Source organism: Protopterus annectens, chromosome 2.part1 (genome assembly GCF_019279795.1).
Source record: "Protopterus annectens isolate FY-2018-M chromosome 2.part1, PAN1.0, whole genome shotgun sequence".
NCBI lineage: Eukaryota > Metazoa > Chordata > Ceratodontiformes > Protopteridae > Protopterus > Protopterus annectens.
The window spans coordinates 1,253,183,312-1,253,198,765 of record NC_056729.1 but is presented as its reverse complement, the minus strand read 5'-3'; the positions used below and the strand labels follow the sequence as shown (position 1 = coordinate 1,253,198,765).

Here is a 15,454-nt window from a genome sequence, read left to right as displayed (position 1 = left end):
ACATCCTCAGAGAATAGATGCCTAAAAGATATTAAAAATGTATCATCCAGGCAGTCAGTCATAGTTGTTTGGGGTTGGGATGTATCAAATGCCCCAGATCTTCTTGAAGTAAATCCAGTCTGTAAGGAAGCTTGTGGTAATTGCCTCTGGCCATTTCCAAAAGAAGGGAAAACCACCATTACCTGGAACAGAAGGGAGTCACCACACTGAATTTTCAGAATAAACCTGAATATTAGTGGAAAGGGTGTAAAAGCCTACTGGACCATTCATGTCCAAGGAAAAGAAAATACATCCTTTATCCAGACAGTCTTGTAGAATTTTGCCAACTGATTGTTGTGAGTGGAGGCAAATAGATCTGTTTGAGCTGTTTCCTAAAGCTGGATCAGGTCTTGGAAGACCCCCTGATTCAGTTTCCATTCATGAAAGTCTGTTTTGTTCTGGCCCTGCTCAGCCTGTTTGCCACAGAATTTTGCTATGACAGTACTTAAGATGCCCACAGAGAAAGACTGTGCTGAAAAGCTATATCCCAGGCAAGCATGGCTAGTCTGCATAGATGGTAACATCTGTTTTCCCTTGCTTGTCTATGTAGCACATCACTGTGGTGATATATTTTAATACTTCTAGAGGTCCTGGAGAATTGAGAGCATTTACAACAGCTAACATTGTTTTATGTTTAAATGTTTTGGTCTATCTTTTTTGTTCCAAAGACAGTGCACTTTTAGCATCATAGACACTGCTCCCCAAGGAAAATCTGAGGTGTCTGTTGTGACTGACTGTACTGGAGCAGGAAGGAAGAACTGGAGACATGGCTTTAGAAAAATGTGGTGTCTCCACCAGAAAAACTGGAATTTGAAAGGTCAAAGGATGCTGATGCTAGGTACAAACAAATTTTGGGTATTATTGTATTTTTCTCATGTGGAGTCTTTCAAGATGTATTATGAGTATTGTAGATGCCATGAGATCCTGAATCCTGAAGAATTCCCTTACTTAGATGGTAGTCTGAGTGGAGAAACTCAGAAAAAGATCTAAAAACAGATCTATTTTTTTTCCTATGGAAGAAAGGATATTTGAACTGATGTGCCCATGACACATTCCAGGAAAACAATGCTCTGAGAAGGCATCAGACAAGACTTCTATAAGTTCTCTAGAAATCCCAGCCTTTGTAGCAGATCCCTTTCCCAAATGAGAGATTCCTGACACTGATAAAGACTCTGCAAAATAAGTAAGTCATGTAAATATGGAAAAGTATGAAAACTTCGCCATCTGCATAGGGTATGACAGGAGCAAGACACTTTGTGAACACCCTTGAAGCAGTAGAGAGACCAAAGGGTAACGCAGAGAACTGATAATGTGATCAGACACAAAAATCTTTAAGAAACATCTGAAATCTGGAATCGCAGGAATATGATGATATGTGCCTTTTAAATCTAAGGTCACTAGAAAACTCAAATGGGGAATGCAAGCTGTGAAGAGACAGCATTTTGCACTTGGGAACTATCACAAACAGATTCAAAAAAGAAAGATCCAGAATTGGTCTCCAAGAATTTTCTTTCTTCGTCAGCAGGAACATCATGGAATAAAACCCTTCTCTGAACTGAGGTGGAAAGACAGCTTCTATCACCCCTAAGTAAGAATATGTTGAATGACAGGAAGGAAAAGAAGTCAGGTTTGGCAGACGAGGAGGAATTCCCTGAAAGGGAGAGTGGTACTCCCGCTGCCATTTGCACATTTGATGGATTATTTTCAGAACCAATATGTCTGAAATAATTTGTAGCCAAAGACAGAAATGGAGGTTCAGACTTGGATTAAAGGGTTGCCAGAGTGGTAGGGGGATTAGAAATCTATTATACAGTCATTCAGACTTAAAATTTTGTCCTTTGTTGGGGGGGGGGGTACTGCTTTTTTTGGAACCTCTCTGCCATTTCTTTTTAAACACTTGCTTTCTGGCAGATTGTTGAAACTGTTTATTTTACTTTTTAAAGTAAGTTGTAGAGGAGGCAATGAATTCCTTGGCTGAAAAATCTGACTGATCCCTTGAATCAGCTTTCCCCTCTCATTTCACTTTTTAATGACCTCTGCAGCAGAGGGTTCAACAACTGGCTCTCTATCCAAGGGAGAAGTCTACATTTCATTGTTCACATCCTCTTGGAGTTTTTGAGAATGTACCCAGTGTGTAAATGCAGTGAGTTTGGAGAAACAGAAGACGTAATGCCAGGTTAAAATCAGGAGTACTGATACTTCAAGGTTGGCGGTGTGGCATTATGGGCAAGGTGTGTACCTCACAGACAAAAGGTACAGGTACAATTCTCATTTAAAAGTGTACAAAAGTTATGTGACAGTCATTAAAAACACTTTCTCTTAGCTAAAAATAAAAAAAGATTTACAGGAAAAAACAATGTTTTCTGTCATAAAAAGTGAAGTGGAAGTTTGTTGTTCTCTGAAGGGAAATTATCTGCCCGGCAAAGGAACAGTGTTAGCCAGTCGTCGATCCTGAAAAGCCAGCAGAGGACACTCTCTTCAGCAGCAGGAAATCTCTGAAGGGCTTGACGCACAAACCAGACTGTTAGCTCAACTTGAGCTAACAGTTTGGGTGCATGAAAGGTACCCTGAAAGCTTTGGAAGCTGTTTGGCTGTTGTATCCTGTACAGAAAATAACCCATATAGCTTGGGCTATGACAGCAGTGATCCTTATGAAAAAAAGATACATACTATTTATTTATTTATTTACATTTTTACCGGGATAGCTCAGCTGAGGTAACAACCACTAATCTGTTTTCTTCAGAGGCCTATGGAGAAAAGTTTCATACATCAATATGAGAAAGACAAAGTTCAACACAAAAAAAAAACAGTTGCAATAATTTTACTAGTAGGATAACACAATACTGAGTAAAAGGATGGTGCAGTGTCATAGTGGATAACCTTAGAGGTTCCCTGGTTTGATTCTCAGCATGGGTGCCTTCTGCATGTCTTCTATGTGTCTGTATGTGTTTTCTCTGGGTGCTCTGGTTTCCTTCTACATTCCAAAGACAAGCCGTAGATGGATTGCCAGCTGTAAATTTGGCCATAGTTGTGAATATGTGTGCTAGTGTGTGGCATGGAAGAACTATTGAGGCAGGTCTAGCCACCAGATGGTGTAAACCTTGGGTCTAGATGATTGTCACGTAACACCTCGAGCCCATGTCTAAAAATGGAAAAAGAGGTTGTGGATGGATGTATAGATAATATAATACACAGTAAGCTTACTAATGAATAGCAAAAGCAGGAGATAATCCTACACATTTACAATAGCACTGATAATTGTCATAATTACATATGCAAAGCAGATTCATGTTAGATCAATTTTAAAAATTAGTCACATTTATATACAGTTAATTAGCAGTATCAGAGAACAATATGGCTAGTAGTTGCAATGCAGTACATAGCATAAATAGTAGCAGAGAGGAGTTCTCTGGTAATGACAAGATAGACTTTGTAGAGAGTAGGCAGGAAGCATTTTGAGTGCAGAGTATGAATAACAGTAGAAACGGGGGAAGGAGAAATAGATTGGAAGAAGGTTCGCTAAGTTAATTGTAATAGATTTGTGTGATAAGGAGAGAAGAGGAAGACAAGCTGTCTAAACAGGTAAAGACAGTCTTGGGTTACAGAGAAAAAAAGGGCATGAGTTGCAGCTGGAATACATATAGTTAGGGTTCCCACCTTTGCATCCTTCCATTTCCTGACAAATAAACCATGCACCTTGCCTCAGTGTACCCACATCCCTTTTAGCAAACTATAACCAGAAGCACCAATTTTAAATGCCATATACTGCATAGGCAGCCTTAGATGATATGGATTCCTAACCAAAGTATTCCATGGCACTCCCCACCCTCAATTTCTACTCTATACCTCTCAACTGTACAGATTTTTGCAGAATGTCCATATTTTTGCCTCATACTTTAGGTCCATTTCTCATAAGATTGTGTTTTTTTCTGGCAGATCATTGGCAAATCCTTGAGGACTGAAGTCAGAAAATAATTACATTCTTTTGAGTTTCAGACTTCATAACCTTCAGAAAATTTATGTAAATGCAAAACCTGTTATTCTATCAACTTTCTAAGTTTGTAAGAGCAATATTTAAAAATGGTTCTATTGTTGGGTCTTTGTCCTCGCATTATTTATGGCTTTTTCCAGATTTCTTGCTGTAAGAAGTGGAAAGGTATAACTATCACTCTGGCAAACATCCCAGTGCTCCCATGTTTTCCTCCCATTCTTTTCTCCTCATAAATCCAGAGTACGTTTGTTTTGTTTTCTCACACTTTGTCTTACTTGCAAGCGTTTTCCTGCATCCTTGCAAAACATTCGAACTGGTCAAGACTATACTGTAAGAACTGCTGTGGAAAAAATTTAATTATGCTGGGAGTCTGGAGGCCACTAAGCCCCCAAAAGCTATTGGATTCTAAATGCTCTGAGGTACATTTTAGAGCTTTCTCCACAACATTTGGTGCAATGACAGCCTGAACAAAAAAAAATCATGACTAAGGAAAGAAAGAAATTATTTTTTTCTTTCAAGGAAAAATTTGGTTATGTCCAAAGCTTAATGTTCAAGGCTGATGACACAGTGATTACCAGAAAACTGAGTAGCAGTTATTCATAATTTGAGAATAAAATGCTTGTGAATTCACATAAATCATATCTGGGATGACTGTCTTCTTCCCAACACCACAAATATATAGTGATTCTCAGTGTGCCCATGTGGTATTAAAGTGGGATGAAAGTGAAAGGACAAATGAACATAGTTATATATTTCAGGTAGCTGCTGTCTTATATCTACATATCATGCCACCTCAGCTGGCCTAATCCCCAAAGAAAGATGCCCTTTGTGTAACCCTCCAAAGTCACACTAGGATGAAAGTGAAAGAACAAATAGGTTGAAATACGTGGTTTAGCTCTGTTGCTGTTGGCTATACGTATGCAGCATGCTTTCTTTCCTCTATGACCAGATGATATCCACCTGAATACGCATCTGATTTCAATTGTGAAAAAAGTGAAAAAAATAATACTTAACTGTTTCCACTGTGTTATTTCTATACAGTACACCTGCCCTAAACAAGCTATAGTGACATTCCATGCACACCCATGAGGTGAGATTTTTTTCAGGAAAAGTTAAGAAATAATGACCACACTATCTGCACACAACCACAAGCTATAGCGATCTCTGTGCCAATCTCTGAGTAGGGTTAGTTTTAAACTAGGTGGGGCCCATGGCAGGGGACCCTGTTTACAACCAGGAATGATGACCTCCAGAATCTCTCAAGTTCTATATGTCCTATAATACTTTCATGGCTTATTTTTTCTCTACCTATGAGATTTATGTATACAACCTCCAGTATGATTTTTGCAAACATACATACACATACTTGCTTTCTTCAGGTAAATTGGAAGAACATCGATTCACCTATGGCATGTTTTTGGAGTGCTGGAGAAAATTACAGCACCTGAATAAAACCCACACATAGACAGGAAGGACACACAGACTCCACACAGATGGAACAACAGCCATGAACCAGACAGGAAGACAAGAAATGTGAGATGGCAACAGTACTCACTATGCCACTGCACCAGCCATGTGTTCCCTTCCCACACATCTCACCCAGACCACCAAAAATAGCCATGTATTGTGTGCAGTGCTGATGTTTTGCAGTTATGGAAGGTTCAAGAAATTATGGCCAGCTTGTTGCTCTTATTTACACTTCCAGCCCCACCCCCCACCACCACACACACACACACACACACACACACACACACACACACACACACACACACACACACATAAGCCACAGCAATTATTGTTTTCATATTGCATTTGCATTTGAAATCCAACTGAAACAGTAAACATAACTGGATTACCTGACTTCCTGACAGGTAGCAACCCTCTATATAGTTGAGAAAAGGGTAAGCAAATGCTAATTCACATAAAATGTGCTAAAACATTGAAAAGCAGTGTCAAAAAAGTAGCTACATAAGTGTCATCAAAGAGAGGCTCAGAGGTTCCTAGGGTACCTGTAAGAATCTATGAGTAAAATGGTGAGCTGTAGCACTGAACTGGACCTCATTGGTCATGGGTATTCTTTCTTTGATATATCAGTGTCCTCACATACCTGAGTAGCACGTAGTATTACAAAATAAGCTAACAGCAGAATGGCAGTTCATAAATACAAGGAAGAAAAAAGATAAGCTATGCTTGCAGTATGTAAAACATCTCAGCTACACATCAAACACCATGCTATTCAGTACTAGGACACAAAAAAACTTTAGTGGAAGTTTTGAAATCATATATTGTTACAGTATTCAATTACAATTTAAAAATACAACAATAGTGCCAGACTCTCTGCATAACAATATACCAAGAATATTTATATATTATCAAACCTCTTTTTATTTAACAATTTTTATTTGTCATATCAGCGCTTGAATTTTTATTTTGCTTAACACACACACACACACACACACACAGACACACACAAACACACACACACACACACACACACACAAGTGCGCACACACACAAAAACAAATACAGACACACACAAACACAAATACACACAGATACACACACATATACACACTGACATCATCATAGCACATTCAGTTGCACTATGTAGAAAATTTTAACAGAATACAGAAACATTATCTTTTCCTTAAACATTTCTGTAAGATGTCAGTGATTCTTTATACTGTCCAATCTAAGTTAAACCCTTCCTATGATAATTAATTTTTTGCACATTAATTAAATAGAATGTTAATTATTTGGTAAAATATGTGCTTGTTACAAATTATACTTCCATACATTTGCACACACACACAAACACACACACACACACACACACACACACACACACACACACACACACACACACACACACACACACACACACCACACACACACACACACACACACACACACACACACACACACACGGGTTAATTCACTTATTTTGTATATAAAAATTTAAAAAAAACAAGAAGAATAACATTAAAAGACTAGAAATTGAAAATATTTGAGACCGGAATCAATAAACCTCCTTAATGGATATTATCCAGAGTGACCATTTTTTGGGTGGTGGGATCTAGTGTACAAAAATAATAAGAAAAAAAGAGGGAAGCAAGCATCAGTCTGGAATAGCTCTGTTGTCTCTAGGCAACAAACCTGACGCAACAAAAAAGTCTTTTCTCTACACAGTTAGAATACTGAAGCAGAAGAAAAGCTAGAGTGAGAGAGAATGAGAGAGAGAGAGAGAGAGAGAGAGAGAGAGAGCGGAGCCTGAGAGAACACATTAATCTGCTAGCTAGGAACACAAGAAGCATTTCCCAGCCTGCAGACCTGCTCTCTCGGTGTGCCTGCCCATACTAAATATGGAATTATCAGCCTAACAGCAGAAAGGCATCAGCAAATTTGGATTTTTCCCATATTTATATGGTAAGTTGCATTTATAATTGTACTGAATGTTACTACAGTTCTTCATTTACAAGATGCATTTCATACATAGTACTAACAGGGTTCTGAATGTGTAGAAAGGTCTGAAATTTACAGAGTAACGGGTATATTCACAGGAAATGTTGATTATTTATTTTTGCTTGAGCAATTCAGTCTTTGGAATCATATTTTTTGAAGAGAAGAAATATTTACGAAACAGAGAGAAAAATGAATACAGCTCTAACAGTAGTAAGTAAATCTTGATTTTTAAAGCAAGAATTAGTCGAAGAACTTCAGTGATGCATTTTAATACATTTTCTGTTTAATGCTGAGTCATATAAATATAAAAATTATATATAATAATAGGCAGCAAGTGCAGACAGCAATCCCAGTAATTATCAAACAATACAAAATAATCCTGCATGATGCGTGTGTAGACAAGGGTAGGCGGAGGGGGTTCCCCATTCAGCTTCTACAAAGACATGCTAGCTCAGAATTTTTGCTGAGTAGTCATTCATAGGAGTTATTAAAGAAATGAATAAGTATGAACCCTGCAATACGAGCTTTTGTTCAATGAGCACTGAAGTATACATAATAACTGACTGACTACAGTTGTCGCTTGAAGGATTCACTGCATTTGTACTTAGCAAATTATACGAGAATGGAATGTTAACTCTAAGAGTAATAGACAGGCACGTCAGTGTCTATAAGCAGACTATGTGTGTGTTGTATATAAAAATGTAGCTTTACTATAGGAGCAATGACTGTGTTATCACATAATACAAAATATGTTCACTAAACATAGTCATTGTCCGGTAATAGTTATTTTCCTCATTATGATTAGCACTACTGTGATTTTAAGTCCGGATGTTTTTTTTTTCATTTTTTGTCAACTTTACTACATTATGCTAGTGACATCATCCTGATACTTGTTGATCACCACCCAACAGACTTTGGTCACAGTCACAGTCATTCACTTTAGCTCCTAATCCAACCTCAGAAAGCCTGCATTGCCCTAGGAGTACTGCACTGGTTTGCACCCCGGGGCAGAGCCTTTCTTATCCTGTTATGGAATACATCCCGTTGCACATCTCTGGCAGCAGGTACTACATTATACCCTGCAATGGATGTGCCCTGGTAAGGGCAAGTAGCCAGACAATATCATGTCACATCATGCAGTCTCCCACTCCCATGTCCTTCTTGTTCAACAGTCCTTGGTTCACCAATAGATATACATGCATTCTGGGACTGAAGCTGACCACACACTCCACCACATCGATCAACAAGAGCACCTCCACCTACAAAGAGGTGCTCAGTTACTGCCCTGTAAGTGGAACTTCCAGAATCACAGGTTTACTGTCAGCTTAACTCATCAGTACAACAGATGTATTTCAGCTGCTGCTACTGTGGTCTAGTTGAATCAGTGATGCTCATTCTATGCACTGGAATGGATGTTGGGCCACTGTATTTGACACTAGGACATTGGGATTTCCCTCTCTACTTTATAGCAATGGAGAAAGTACAGATGCAATCTCCTGTATCCATTTCTTACACAATTTGGTAAGTACAGAAACAATCTTCTGAATCCATTTGCTAAGTGGTTAATTCAAAATCTACAATTAAGGTGGATTCTTGTATCCCCTACAGAGCTTTATCTCTGACAGTAGGCTGCTTCATAGGTTATTCCTCAGCCTTCAGGACTTCTGGTTTGTGGAATTATTGTACGATCACCTTAGCACTTTCTGGATGAAGAAATGTATCAGTTGTGATTCAGAAATGTACTTATTTTAATCTCCATGGTGTTCCTTTACCTTTAGCAAGTGTGGTCCAGAACATGCATCGCAGACTGCTTTGACCAGGAGAAAAGCTGGATCAAAATTTACAGTTGTATCCTATATTCAAGGTTCTTTCTGGACACTCATTTAATAATGTGGTGTCTTCCTTCATCTCATGAAGACTGTGTGTTTTTGACTTAGCCCAGAGCTTCAGATGGCTTGTTAGCTGGAACTCAGTTATAGCCCTCTAAGTTACCACCTTGCTTGCACTTGCAGTTTGCTTTTTGCAGCTGTCTACAAGTGCAATGCATAGAAGTGGCAATACCAGACATTATACACCAGTCCCCTCTAAATACAACAGAAGGTTTCTTCTGTGCAGCATAACCCCTCTGTTCATGACTCACCTAAAACTAAGTACATGAGCAATAACTTTGCTTGCAATATAGCCTCTTTATGTTTCTCTGCTTCCCGAAAGGAGTACACTTTCCAACATGGTTCTGTGCAATTAGTTAGCCAAACCCTAAAATTTAAGGGGAATGGGTTATGTGATGTTTATTGAAGGGACATCATTCTGATATTATAGGCAAATAAAAGCACATTTTTAAGCTATTGCAAAGAAAGCTGCATCCACTGCACTTTGTAGCCATATATTAGATTCTACAACTTGTAATAATTTTGTATGTTCAGTAAAAGACTATTTGAATGATGTTAGAATGAGGTTTGATGCAGAAGACAAATTATAATGGAAAGAACACTGTTGGCAGGTGTGACTCAGTGCTTGTAACCCACCTCGTTTGAATGATAAAGAAAATTTTATTATTTAACTTTCAAGAAAGAAGTTAAACACTTAATTAATTGATTGTGACCATGGGATTGTGATCAAGTGATTTTTAAGTGTATTTATTGCTGTATTTTATATGTTAAGCACAGTTTGAAGTTTTTTTTAATGGACACTCTTACTGGGCTATTAGAGTTTTATTAAGTTTTTGTTGTTCAGATTTTAGTTCTTGTCTTAAATTTATTTATTATAGGCTAATAGTCTGCATTCTCAACAGTGGAACTGGATACAAGTAGTGGAAGATTCGGGGGATCCAACATCCTGAAAGTAGATTTTTTAAAACCCTCTATACATAGTAGATGTCTAACCATATCTAGTACTAAGCTTTTCAGGAGGATACTGAATTAAATAACAAAGTGAGGGATGACATCCTGAAATGTCCATATAGTTAACAATGGGCAGTTCAGGGGGTGTCAGACAGTATATTACCAGATGTAAAGTATAGCCTGTAACACAGCACATTTAACCTTAGCTGAAAGTACCTAATTCTTGTCTCTGGATTTGAACTTGAGCATGTGCCTGTATGTGTGAAGGTGCATGCATGATTGTGGCTCTGTTTGCATTGTGTTTAGGTACGCATAGTTTTCCAGTCTTCTCCATTTAGATTCATAGGTTCATAGGTCAGTACTAGGCTAACTGCCCTTGTGGTTCATTTTAAGCCTAGCCAATTATCCCATTTGAGAATCAAACCCTGTACCTTGAGTTTGTAAGGCAAACACCTTAATCATTATATGTAAGTGCATACCAAAAGCAAGGCATTAAAAGGTTTATTTATTCTTTGTATGCATTGCATTATGCAGCACACTATACTGACTCTCAGACACAGATCTGCTTGATTTTCAAACATGTTTGGGGTGTCAGTCCTGCAAGCTCTACTTCCGTTCAGCTGAAGGCATGATAATCATATATTAACTTGTAATGCTGAACAAGATCATTGCTTATAACATTAGCCCAATTCAGTTTTGTGCTTCTCTCTATGAGGCCCCTAACTGGGTTATGTCATCTTCCACCTGCACATCACATCACCTGATACATCTAGGTCAAGAGAAAACTGGTGTCTAATTTCAGAATATTTAAAGTAGACTATAAATTATGGGGCAGGAAGGAGTTATTATCAAGCGATGGTTTCATTCTTTACTTGTTATTGTTAGTAATAACCATGGTTTAAAATTACAAAGTGATTTCATCTTTTTGAGAACCAGACAGTACAGTCACCAAAAAAGCGCTCTTCCTTCTAAAGACTGTTTCAGTTGATGATTGTTTGGAATAATTATAAAACATATGATGTTTTGTAAACCATACATTACACTGTCTGATTTTATAGTTGGAATAAAATACTGCATAGTTAAATAGTTTTGTTGGCCAAAAATGTGTGAGGCTAAGCTTTTACTGTAATTAAGAAATGTATTTCATGCAAGACAAATGAACATCTAAATGGATTATTTTTACTGAAGTAATTCACACTACTCTATAATACGTTTTATAATATTTTTATTCAAGTGAAACGTGTGCTGCTGTCTTTTGTTTTACTGCAGAGAGGTGTCCTGCTATACTATTTTGTCACAGAGATTCTTTTTTTTTTAATCACAGAGATCCTTTTGATCACTAAGCTATGTTCTTACTGTATACTCCACCAAAAACCCAACACTATAAATATGTGAGAGATAAGGAGACTTAATCATGGCAAGAGAAAAAAATATCAGACTCAGAAATGCTGTCCTTTTCTGCCAGCATGGCTGGGCAGACAGACTATAATATAACTGGACGAACAGCTGATTGCAAACCACAGGTCACAGTATCATACTTATAGTCAGTGGTAACCTCTACCATCGTCCAACCACTGAGCATGCCCCCCCACCCCCCACCCCCACAAGCATTACTAGCATTAATGTCCTGCAGTACACCATGGTAAATATATGGTTTTATGAAATACAGGTCACTTCTACAAATTTCATAGATTCATAAGTATATACTAGGCTAATGACCACAAGGGCCTTTTTAAGCCTAGCCATGCACCCAAATGTATCCAACAAGTTTGGTGCCCTAGAGATTAATTGTAGGGGTATGTGTAAGCTTGAATATGACTGGTTAAACATTTACAGGTAGCCTCTATTCATTAGAGACACAGGTGACAGACCAGAGATGAATTTCTGATTTCCCATCCACTGGTCCAGGTTATGGTTGAATAGGGAAAAGGATGATGTCTGCTTCGCTTGAATGGGAAATCTGTTCCAGAGAAGGGGGATTTGCTGCAACACATGCCTGTCCCTCCAACATGTCCTGTATATGTTGCAAGCAAGGTTTACATCCCAGGATGGGGTAGTTCTGATGCTATTTGTTTTGCAGATATGAAAGAGGTCCATCTGAGTGGTATCCAGGAATGTCTTTTATGCCAGAAATACATCACCCTAAAACAGTCTGTAGGAGACAGAGTATGGGGATAGTGCTTTTAGGCACTCCACACAGGACATTTTATTAATGCCCTGTATTCTTTTTGCGAGAAACCTCTGTAAACATTTCATGTTTTTGCATGTACCTGGTCAGGTACATACTGGAGGGGGCACTGTAATCAAAGATGGGTCTAATGATAGCTGAGTACAGTGGAACAATGACCTCTTTGGACCTAGACGCCATACCATTACTTATAAGTGGAACAACACAGAAAGATTTCCTTAGACACATGTTGTTCAAAAGTCAGGTAACTGTGTATATATGTCCCCAAATCCCTGACTATTGGGTTTACTTTTCAGGATGTGTTATCAGTGAGGTAGTTTCCATAGGTTGTCAACTTTACAAAGGGTACAATTATGCATTTCCTAGCACTGAATTTTAAACCATGACTCTGGCATCAGCTATTTGCCTGTATTCACCCTTTCTGAAGGATATTAGTGTCTTGGGGGAATTCTATGACTGCTCCCAGTTTGCAATTATCTGAAAACTTGATCAGCCAGAGGCCCTTGATGTTGGCTTATATTTCTTATTGGAAAGGCAACCTTTTCTGGACAAACTCACATTCATTCTTTGATAGTGTGAAATTGGGATAACATCCTTTGCCATGGACTGTAATTGGAGGAGTGTGCATAGTAATTTGGTAATGAAAGAAAGGAAGCTAAAAATAGAATGGGTAACCTAGAAAGGTAGGAAAGAATGAATTCCAGAAAAATCAGGGAATACTGCATCGCTGACAGTTACTAACTACAGAGTGTATACTTCAAAACACTTGGTGAACAATGCAAGATTTTCACCAAGAGGGCTGGGAGAGCTCCCCAATAAAGTGAATTTTCAAAACACATGCAAAATCATGAAGAACCACATCCTATGGACAGTAGGCTACAGGATCACTGGACATTGATGAGTTTTGTTCTGGTGTCATCTGAAAATAAATATTTATAACAAAACTTATTCTATTCTAACATTCTACCCTCTTTTACCTATTAATGTAGCACCATACTCTAAGGTCTATGCCCTTACTGCATTTAGAAATGCATTGCATATTGTATTCTAAGGTCCATAGCTTTACAGTATCTATTCATGCATGACAGATAATAAGCACATATTTGTGCTATATGTGTAGCATTTCCAAGATAACACAGTAGGTATCCTTAACATCAGACAGCCACAGAGAAAGGCTGTGTACAAAAGAATTGCACACACTACCACTAACACCCATATGTGACAACAACATGCAAGAAAAGGCAACTTATAGTTTTAAACATTAATAGGATGAAATTGTATGATATTGTAATAGAAGAACATTAAAGAAAAAATACACCATCATCTCACCTTCTTCCGCCAGTTCCTCTATGACAGCTAATATACATCTCAGTCAATTATTGCATTCACGTGAATTCTCTCTTACAACAGCTATTGTTGTTTTGCCATGTAATTGAATCTGATTCTTTATAATTTCATGGACATTATCTCACCAGTACTGTCTGTCAAAACTGCTTCTTCAAATTCTTGTAAAATTATAGTCATTACTTTAGTAATGCTATTCATCTTAGCCTAGGATGTCTCTCTCATCTTTTGGCCTGATTTTTCTCATTATCACTGTCTTATGTGGCTTTACATTTTGTAGCCAAATTATTTAAGTTTTAGTTTACTATCAGACCTTCCAATGAACAGTCTGGTTTTGTTTCATTAAATACTGACTAATTTGATCTTTTTGTAGTCCTCATAATTAATAAAAGCTTTTTCCAACCCCACAGTACAAACACATTAATCTTCCTTACTTATAGTCCCACTCTCACAATTATGTTATTACTGGGAAAATAATACCTTTGACAATCCAGACCTTTGTGCTATACAATACATGTGTAATACAAGAAATACAATACAATACAATATTTGTTGGTCTTACTATATAGTAGTCTGATGAAACAGATAATGTAATTTGGGGAAGTTAGATAAAAATGATACAACAATGAAATTTCTTAAAAAAGGATATTGTTGAGACATACATATCAGCAGTGTAAACAACAACAAAAAATGTAGTTTCCAAATATCTGTACCTAGTCATTGCCATGAACTTTGCAAATTCTCATTCATGGTGGCAGAGGCTCAGTGTGTATTATAATCATGTGTAGTCAGGATAGAAAAGAACAATGCATTAAGGGCATTTAGGCATTTAGGGCAATACTGAATGCCAGCATGATGAATGTTAATATGTCCATTGATAATCTCTCATTACTGAAACCTCCACAAACACAAATGCATCAAATGACACCAAATGAACGCTGCAGGTTCCATGCTGTGACCTTTAGGTTAATATGCAGTAACTAAGTCCTGCTGAAGCCTTCTACTAATGTGATGCTGGTGCACAAGAACTGTCTGTGTACAAACTTATCTTAAAGTAAAAGAAAATGTGATGGAAGAATTATATGTGGTCCATAAAAACACATAAAGTGTTACACATTAAATGGTGGCAAAATGACACACATTTGTAATCACTCAACAATAACAGCAGTCTTGATTATTAACTGAATTGCCCTACAAGTTATCCTTCAAAAAATAATGTTATGGCAGATATTCAGGCACATTTCTGAAAAAAAAAAATTAATTACAAAATGAAAGCTCTGTGAAGTAGAGGGATAAAGCCATGACTATGAGGGAGATGGTGACCCCACAGCTGGCTGACTCCCAATAGAAACAGGACTGGCGAATGTGGGCATTGGAATCCTAAACCAGTGAGAGTTGTTCTCTTGTGATATGTATATGGGAGGACATGCATATCAAGGGAAGTACTTAGGCTGCACCGGTCATGACATGGGTGTCACACATCAGCCACTGTATGAGGGGTTTCGGCAATACCAGGAAACTCTCCTCCTGGCTCGTATGTAGTGGTTGTACCACAGATTGCCCTCACATGATGATGAGAATGAACAGTGA

At 37.9% G+C, this 15,454-nt stretch overlaps 1 protein-coding gene across 1 annotated transcript in view; it reads left to right on the top strand.

Moving 5' to 3' along the window:
* The first annotated feature begins 7,288 nt into the window (after nucleotides 1-7,288).
* Nucleotides 7,289-15,454, top strand: part of FAM167A (family with sequence similarity 167 member A) — a 328,244-nt gene continuing 320,078 nt past the window's right edge. Inside the window, exon 1 of the mRNA XM_044062786.1 lies at nucleotides 7,289-7,456. The gene's annotated coding sequence lies outside the window, so the exon portion shown is untranslated. The remainder of the gene's footprint in view (nucleotides 7,457-15,454) is intronic.